This window comes from Gracilinanus agilis, chromosome 3, assembly GCF_016433145.1.
Source record: "Gracilinanus agilis isolate LMUSP501 chromosome 3, AgileGrace, whole genome shotgun sequence".
In the NCBI taxonomy this organism is placed as follows: domain Eukaryota; kingdom Metazoa; phylum Chordata; class Mammalia; order Didelphimorphia; family Didelphidae; genus Gracilinanus; species Gracilinanus agilis.
This window is the reverse complement of record NC_058132.1, coordinates 53938350-53947086: the sequence shown is the minus strand read 5'-3', so window position 1 is coordinate 53947086 and position 8737 is coordinate 53938350.

Here is an 8737-nt window from a genome sequence, read left to right as displayed (position 1 = left end):
AGAGAGAGAGAGAGAGAGAGAGAGAGAGAGAGAGAGAGAGAGTTGGAATAGATAATCTCCTAAACCCCCTCCTGCTCTTAATCTGGGATCTTTTGCTTTCCTGAATGAAGGGAAAAGGAATAAATATTTATAGAATACCTACTATGCATCAGATACCGTGCTAAATATTTTTATAAATATGATCTCATTTGGTCCTCATAACAACCCCAGGAGGTAGGTCTTATTATTATTCCCTTTTTACATTTCAAAGAATAAAGGCAAACAGAGATTCCATGATTTACCCAGGATCTGAGTCCTGATTTGAACTCAGGTCTTCCTGATTCCAAGACCAAAGATCTATCCACTGCATGCCTGGAGACAAACCTCCCCTCTCTAGGTCTCAGTTTGCCTTTCAGTAAATACAAGAGATTTTGGCCAGATGATCTTTGGAGCTCTCACACTCTGTGATTCTCTCCACTGAGAGCAGCCTTCCAACAGTTTCTCCTCCAAAGTGGCTTTGCAGGGTGTGTAGTTGTGCTCTGTGGAGCAGGAGCAGGAGAACCAGGCTGACTATTAAACAGGCAGGGCACTCACTGTTATATAGCAAATCTCTCCACAGCACAGTGAGCAATATAATGTTAGGAGGAGCAGCTTGGGACAGGGCTATCTGCAGTGCCATTGCCTTCCTCCAAAGGAAGTGACTCATCCAAGGTCACCTGCTGGTTCAGGGCCATGACCCCAAAACAGAATACCAGTGGAAGGAAGAGAAGGTTGGATTTGGAGCCAGAGGAATGTGGGTTCAAATCCCATATCTGCTATTATGATTCCTAGTGTGAACCTGGGCAAGTCACAACCACTCTGGACCTCAGTTTTCTCCTTTGTAAAGAGAAGGCTCAGACTAGATGATCTCTAATAAGGTCACTTTCAAGTTCTGTTCGATAAATTCTCTTTTATTTCCAGGATTAAATGTAAAATCGATTTGGCTTTTAAAGCCTTTCATAACCTGGCCCCTTCCTATCTTTCCAGTATTCTTATACTTTGACTCCCTTCCATGAACTTTACGAGCCAGTGACACTGATCTTCCTGTTGTTCCTCAAACTTAGGACATAACATCTCCAAATTTTGTACATTTTCTCTGGCTGTCCCCATGCCTAGAATTCTATTCCTCCTCAACTCTACCTTATGGCTTCCCCAGATTCTTTCATGTCCCAGATAAAATCCCACCTTCTGCAAGACGTCTTTCTTGCCCTACCTTAATGCTAGTACCTTCCCTCTATGGATTATTTCCCATTTATCTTGTCTATATCTCATTTCTATCTACTTGTCTGCATATTGTCTCTCCCATTAGACTGAGCTCCTTGGTAGTAAGGACTATGTATTTACCTTTCATCATATCCCCAGTGTTTGCCACATAGTAGGTGATTAAGTATAGTTATACTTAGTTATATAACTAATAGTTATACAACTATACATATATATATAGTTATATAACTAAGTATAACTAAGCATAACTAAGTCCTCCAATGCTAAGACTAACAGTTCTTAAAATTCTATTACCCCATTCAATGCCCTTTCCATAAACTGAATGGAATGACTAGTCCCTCTTGATAAAGGGGTTGGAGTAGGGGGAGGGGGCAAAGAGTTCCACACAATATTAGCCAAGTCTCATCTTGAGAATGAAAGAATAGAATTAAATAATGCTGAAAACAGAACAGGAGTCTTATTTTGGTATGGACTTGTGCTTTCATTATTGTAGAGCAAGGATTCTCAACCTTTTGGGGGGGGGTCCTGGACTCCTTTGGAAGTCTAAGGAACCCTTGGAGCCCTTCTCAGAACAATATTCTTAAATGCATATAATAAAACACACAGAATTAGAAAGGAAACCAATTATATTGAAAATACAGTTATTGGCATGTTTTCCCATTCAAAAACAAATCTCATCATAACTCCCCCCCCCCTTGTGGGATATGAACTCCTAGAAATTCCTGTGAGGAAGTTGTCTACCAGTGCAGAGTGGCATCTCTTTCATGCCTTAGGTGTATCATGAGAGTTTCTTGAGGTACTGAGATATTTAATGATTTGCCTGTGGTCACATGGTCATTCAGTATCAAAGGAAGAGACCTTTGAGCTTAGGATGTTAAAAATTCAGATTACTAAAATGAAAAGGGAAGATGGAATGTAGAATTCCAGAACTTGGAGAGTCCTTAAAGCTAAGAAGGAAATTAAAACATAAAATTTCTGAACTGGGAGGGCCTTTAGTTCAGGGAAAATAAGAGCTGGCAGGGGTCTTAGAATTCAGAATGTCAGAGTTGGGCAAGAACCTTAGAACAGAGACTATCATAGTGAGGAGGGACTTTAGAACAAAGAATATCAGATCTAGCAGGAGCCATAGAACAGAGAATGTCTGAGGTATGAAGAATCTTAGAACAAAGGATATCAGATCTAGATGGAACTTTAAAATATATGGCATCAGAGATGGAAAGGAATGTTAGAAGAGAATGTCTGAGCTGAGCAGGAACCTTAGAATAGAGAATATCAGAGCCAGTAGGAACTTTAAAACATAGAATATCAAATCTAGATGGAACCATAGAATATAGAATGTCAGATTAAGAATGAACCTTACAATACAATATCAGAACTGATATTCTGAAACATGAAGGAACCTTAAGATGTATAACATTGGAACTAGAGAAGACCTCAGAACATAGAATTTTGGAACTCAAAGAGGTCTTAGAACACAATGTCAGAACTAACAAGAACTGTGAAGATAGGATTGGCTCTCCCCTTACCTATTTTTTAAATTTAATCAACAAAAAGTGACAAAAAACCAAAAATGTTAAGTAGGGGAGGTTCACAAACCACTTACTAAAGTTAAATACACCTCCAGCAGTGACTGACTGCTCCCTGGGCAGTGTTAAGCAAATTTAAAGACTGTAATTGGTCCCTGTAAAGTGGAAGAAGGGAAAGGAAGTGAAGTTAAAAAAAAGTCTTTAAAAGGGCTTAAACTTCCTGTCAGGAGGTCTTTGGGAAGTCTTTGAGCTTTTGAACTTGTACTGGGACTGCAATATGGAGCTACAATTTGGGTGAGTGAGCTGACTCCTTTCCTAGCTTCTGGAGAGGTTACCTTCCAGAGAGGACTCCCCTTCTTGGAGAAGGCTTCTTGAGTGGAACCCTTGTTTTATTCACCATTGGGCTGAGTGTCCTCCAGATGAGGGCTAACTAGCCCTGCCTGGGTTGAATCAGGGACTGGAACAAATATTTAGTGTTTTAGGTTAGATATCTTACGCTACCATCTTACACATTTATCTCCTTTCACTTTTCCCCCTCTCTTTTTGTAAATAAAGCTGCCAAAAGTCATTTTGACTTGAGCTGTATTAATTTTTTAAATTGGCAACCACATTCTCTTTTTTTTTATTTTTTATTTTAAACCCTTAACGTCTGTGTATTGACTTATAGGTGGAAGAGTGGTAATGGTAAGCAATGGGGACCACATTCTCTTATATTTAGTCCAACCATAAATTTAATCCCTATAGAACCTTGGAACTTGGGGTGTCAGAGCTAGAAGAAACATAGAACAAAAGGAATGTTAGAATATAGATGTCTGAACTACCCTGGAAGTGTGCATTTTACATCTAAGAAAATTTAGTGCCAAAAGAAGCAAAATACTTTACTAAGGCCACACAGCTGGTTAGGAGAAGATTTGGGATGGGAATCCCTATCTCTTGATTCTGGCTCTGGTGCCATCTCTGTTGTGGTGAGGCCAAACCCAGCCAAAGGAAGAAGAATCAACCACCTGATACTTCCAATTCCCTTCCAGTTCAGTACCGTATTAGTGGACAGCTCTGCCCATCCTTTAAAGAGCATATAGACTTGTTCAGATACTAGTCTTCCAGCCAAGTTCCTCTGCAAATTATGAACAAGCTACATTAGCTGTATTGATAAGCTTACATGATGTATTATAGTTTATTAGCCACCCTTCATCCCTCTGTTTGGACTTCCAAAGCATTTAAATAAATTACAGCTGGAATATTTATTGTGTCTTTGCTGAGCTGACATGGGTATGTTTAGCAGCATTTTCCCAGCTGCCGTAAAGTTTTATTCCTCGTTAAAGGCTCATTGGACTTTCTCTCCTGGAAACAGCAGCATTCTCTGTAATGCAGAGAGGGCTGTCTCTGTTCTGGGATGGGGGGTCAGACATCTTCTAACAACCTGGAGGGGCCTATGTGGGAAGAAGGGAACAGAGGCTAGTGGTGGTGAAAGGGAGGAGAGGCTCAGTTTTATGCTCTAGTTTTCACATGGCTGGTTTTGCCATTAACTTTGAATGCCTTTGTGTGCCTATAAAGTTCCCAGCAGTGGTTTATGGGAGAGGTTGATCTCTGAGCTATCGGTGGCATCCGCCATGTTATAGGTGGCTCTCGATTATTCAGCACTGGAGTGAGACTCAAGAGATAAAGATTCCTGACCACCTGTGATTTACCAACTAACTGGCTATTAAGTGGGTTAAGTCAAATCTCATTTCACTTCTAAAAGGATCAGTTTGTTCACTTTTAAAATTGGGATAATCATCTTTGAAGTCTCCCTTTCATGGGGTTACAGTCAGGAAAGGGTTATACACCCGTTAATGACTACTACTCACTACCTCTATGGACTTGGACAAATAACTTATTCTCTCTGGGTCTCAGTTTCCTCATCTGTCAAATGAGAAAGTTTGACTATATGGCCTTTAAGGTCCTTTTTAACTCTAAATCTAGGATGCCATAATCCTTTGTGAGCTGTAATCATTGTTCTCATCATCGTCATGCCAAAGTCTTCAAAGATTTAAAGTAGTAGGTCCCCCAAAAAGCCCACAGTCAGCATGGTGGGTGTGATTAAATACTCAAATATCATAGAATCTGAAGGGATGATCAGGAGCTGCCCTTGTGATCCACTGTAAGCCAATCAATGTCAAAAATTTCAAAGGAAACTTCTTCCTCAGTCTAGGAATCAGTCAGTGAGTCAACAAACATTTATGAAGCCCAGGCATTGTGCTAAGTTCTGGGATACAAAGAAAGGCAAAGAACAGCCCCTGCTCTCCAGGAGCTCATAGTCTAATAAGGGTCACAGCAAGTAAACAGCTATGTCCAAATAAGACAAGTACAGGCTCAAGAGGAAGTGATCAACAGAATTAATAGAATTTAGAGGGATCAGGAAAGGCTACTTGTAGAACACAGGGTTTCAGCTGGGATTTGAAGGAGGTCGAGATGAGGAAGAAGAAGATTTCAGGTATGCGGGACAGCCAGTGAAAATGACTCTAGCTGAGAGATGGGATGTCTTTTTGGAGAGCAGCCAAGAGGCCTGTGTCACTAAATGGCAGAGTATGTGGGAATGAGTAAAGTGTAAGATGACTACTTTGGGGTGGTGGAGAGCAGAGATCCTGTGGCTGATTCTAGGAACGAAGTCATAGACAAGAATCATAAGGGATGAGAAAAAGTGGATGGGTTGCAATCAGAACTACTGGAAGGAATACTCACATTGATTAGATCACAGATCTATTGAAATACTGAATTATCAAGATGATTGATACTTTCTCTTTTATATGTCTGAGTTTCAATTATGAATGTTAGGTAGGTGGAGTAGGTTGCCTCTAAGCACCCTCCTATCTCTAGAATTCTTTGTAGATCTTTCTTAGCGCTGATATTCCATGTTCTAAGGTCTCTCCAAGCTCAGACACTGGGTACTAAGACCCCTCATAGCTCTGACATTCCATGTTCCAAGGGCCTTCTGAGCTCTATATTCCAAGGACCCTCCCAGCTCTAAAATTCTCTGTTCTAAGGTCCCTCTGAACTCTGTGTTCCAAAGGTCCTCCCAGCTCTAATATTTGATGTTCCAGGGCCGGCCCCTTTCATTTCCAACACTCAATGCTCTCAGATTTTCTGGTACTCTAACTTTTTTCATTGTCATGGACCCTTCTGTTCTTTTAATAAAATCAATCTAAGCTTTCTCGGGATGTTTATAATTCAAAGAAAAAAGAGAAATAAAATTCCCAAGATGACAAGAGAAATCAATTATATTGAAATAAAGTTATGGAAATATTTTAAAAACCAAAGTCAAAGACCTCGAGTTAAGAACCTTGTCTATAAACTGTCCTCTAATTTAATATCCTATGATAAAGACCCTTCCCATCTCTGACATTATATATGATCCATGCTAATGTCAGGATAATTCATACACCCCCCCCAAAATTTTTTTCCTAAAGATGCTATTTTTAATAACTAACAACTAGATAATTCAAAACAGATGATATAAAGATCATTTCTATTCTGCTTTGGAATGTAGTTGGAGAAATATATATATACTTCTAGCCAATCCATCTTTTCCCAATATCTTTCTTGCTGAGTCCAATCTTTGGTGGACTGGAACAAAAATGGACAGTAAAGGGGAGAATATCATGCATAATCCACAAGGCACATAATTGGGACCCAGGAGAGTCTGAGTACCACAGGGCTCTATCCACTGGGCCAACTGACAAATCGGGGCTTATTCTATTATTCTTTAGAGGCCCACTATGGGCCTGGGTGGATGATCAGGTGTTTGGTAGAGCCTCCAGAGACTTTGGGTTGGTGATTGACCCTTGGCCTTAAATCCAGGGCCATCTGGTGAGATGGATGTCCTTAGAGATATTGGTTCAGAACAACCAATGGAAAGAAAAGACAGAATCTGGAGAAATTTGGCCAGGAATATACAAAGTCTCAGCAAGGCATATTAATAATAATATAGACGGAGCAGGAGCAAACCCTCTTGAAGTCATTATGCAAATCCTCCCATGCCTGCTAAGGCTGCATTAGAACCCAGATCCTTTGACTCTGAGAATATGAGATTCTTTTCCCCCATCATTCAGGGCCCTGCTTCTCATGCATTAATTTACCAATAGGCTAAATAATGATCCCCAAAAAGGCATCCATTTTCAGGCAAACCCAGACTGGAAGGAGATACCAAGTCCCTGACCTCAGAGAGCCCAGAATCCAAGGGAGGACATGCAGTCCCGTGTCCTCTGTGAGTGCTCAGACTGATCAAAGATCCCAAACAGTGGGGATCCTCGAGAACACTTCAAGACTGACATTAAAAAAGTAGAAATTAATAATATGGCCTTTGTATTCATTAGTGCTGAGGGGAAAAGAAATGAAAAAACATTCATGTAGGAATAACTGAGAAAAGCTTCCAGAAGGAGGTTGAGTTTTATATAGGTATATTCTAGCTCCTGCCAAATGGACCAGTCACTCTCATCAACAAGTCAGGTAGGTAGCTCCCTAGAGAGGGCACTGGGCGCAGAGTCAGGAAGATCTGAGTTCAAATCTAGCCTCAGATATTCACTGTATATCCTGGGGAAAATCACTTAACTTTTCTGAAGTTTATCTTCCTCATCTGTAAAAAATGTAATAATAATGTCACCTACCAAGGTCATTATCAAAAGAGATCATGTATGTAAAAACTGTAATAAGGGTACCTCCTCTACAGGGTCATTTTTATTAAATGAGTTCATGTATGTAGAGTGTTTGCAAACCTTAAGGCACATATAAACATAAACGTTAGCTATTACTATTCTCTCTGAGTAGCATAGAGGGGCTACTGCAGATCCCCAGTCAAGGTAAAAGACACTGAGTCCAAGAACAACAGCTGGGCTCAAGGACTCGGCATCCCCCAGGTTCTCAAGCTTCCAGCAAGCTCTGAGCCAGGGACTTGGTTTGACCCAGGTTCCAAAGACACCAGCACTCTATGTGGTGATTGGGCAGTTTGGTCCAGCCTTGTCTCCCCAGCCGAGATGCTTTCCTTTGGGTGGGAAGCCATCTGCTTCTTATTCAGATACTAAGGTGCAGACAATTGGTCAGCTGGGTGGGATTTCGGGAACCTGGACCATAACTACTCGCTCTCTACCTTCCTGACCTAAGGCCCCCTCAGCATCCCAGAACCAAGGGAGGAGGCTGCTTTTCTTCAGAGCCCTGTGGGATGAGGTGGCTAAATGCCCAAGACAGGGGGGTGGTCTTTCCTCTGACCCTGATTTCAGCAAGCACCATCTGTTTGGGGCTGCCCCTCCACCGGAAGCTTCCCCCATCTGGATGGGCAGCTGTGGTGCCTACTAATGAGGACTCCTAGCAAGGCCACAGCCAAGACACCATGCAGGTCGGGCAGAGGCCTTAACTGACCCATCTGGGTAAAGAGCTAATAAGCCCATGGAATTTGCATATATGCAAACAGGGCTCCATTGTCTTCGCAGCAATTAGCATTTCCTAATGGCTGGCTGGACAATTGGATTTGGCAGTTCTGTCTGGGATTTTGGGGAGTTTTTATCTTCCAAACTCGGGCCTCTTCTCCTTTTGGTAGAATTCAGGTTTGATGGGAAGATAACAAACCCTGGACTAGGCGGGGTTTCAGAAGAGGTAGAAATGTGGAGCAGGGCACCCTCCTCCCAATCCTGAGATGGGTGCTTTGGGATTTGGCAGAGAACCTGTCTCACTGACCCATAAGTAGAATCATAGCTTTGTAGAATGTCAGGGATCTACATACATGGAACGCCAGTTAAAAGGAACCTTCAAACACTTTAGAAAGTCAATTCCAAAATGAATCTCAGGATAATGAATATCAAAATTAGGAAAGAATAGAGATGTGGAAGGCACTGGAGGGAGATGATTACTGTACACTCATCCTTTCTTACTCCCTAATCTCCACTCTCTCTCTCTCTCTCTCTCTCTCTCTCTCTCTCTCTCTCTCTCTCTCTCTCTCT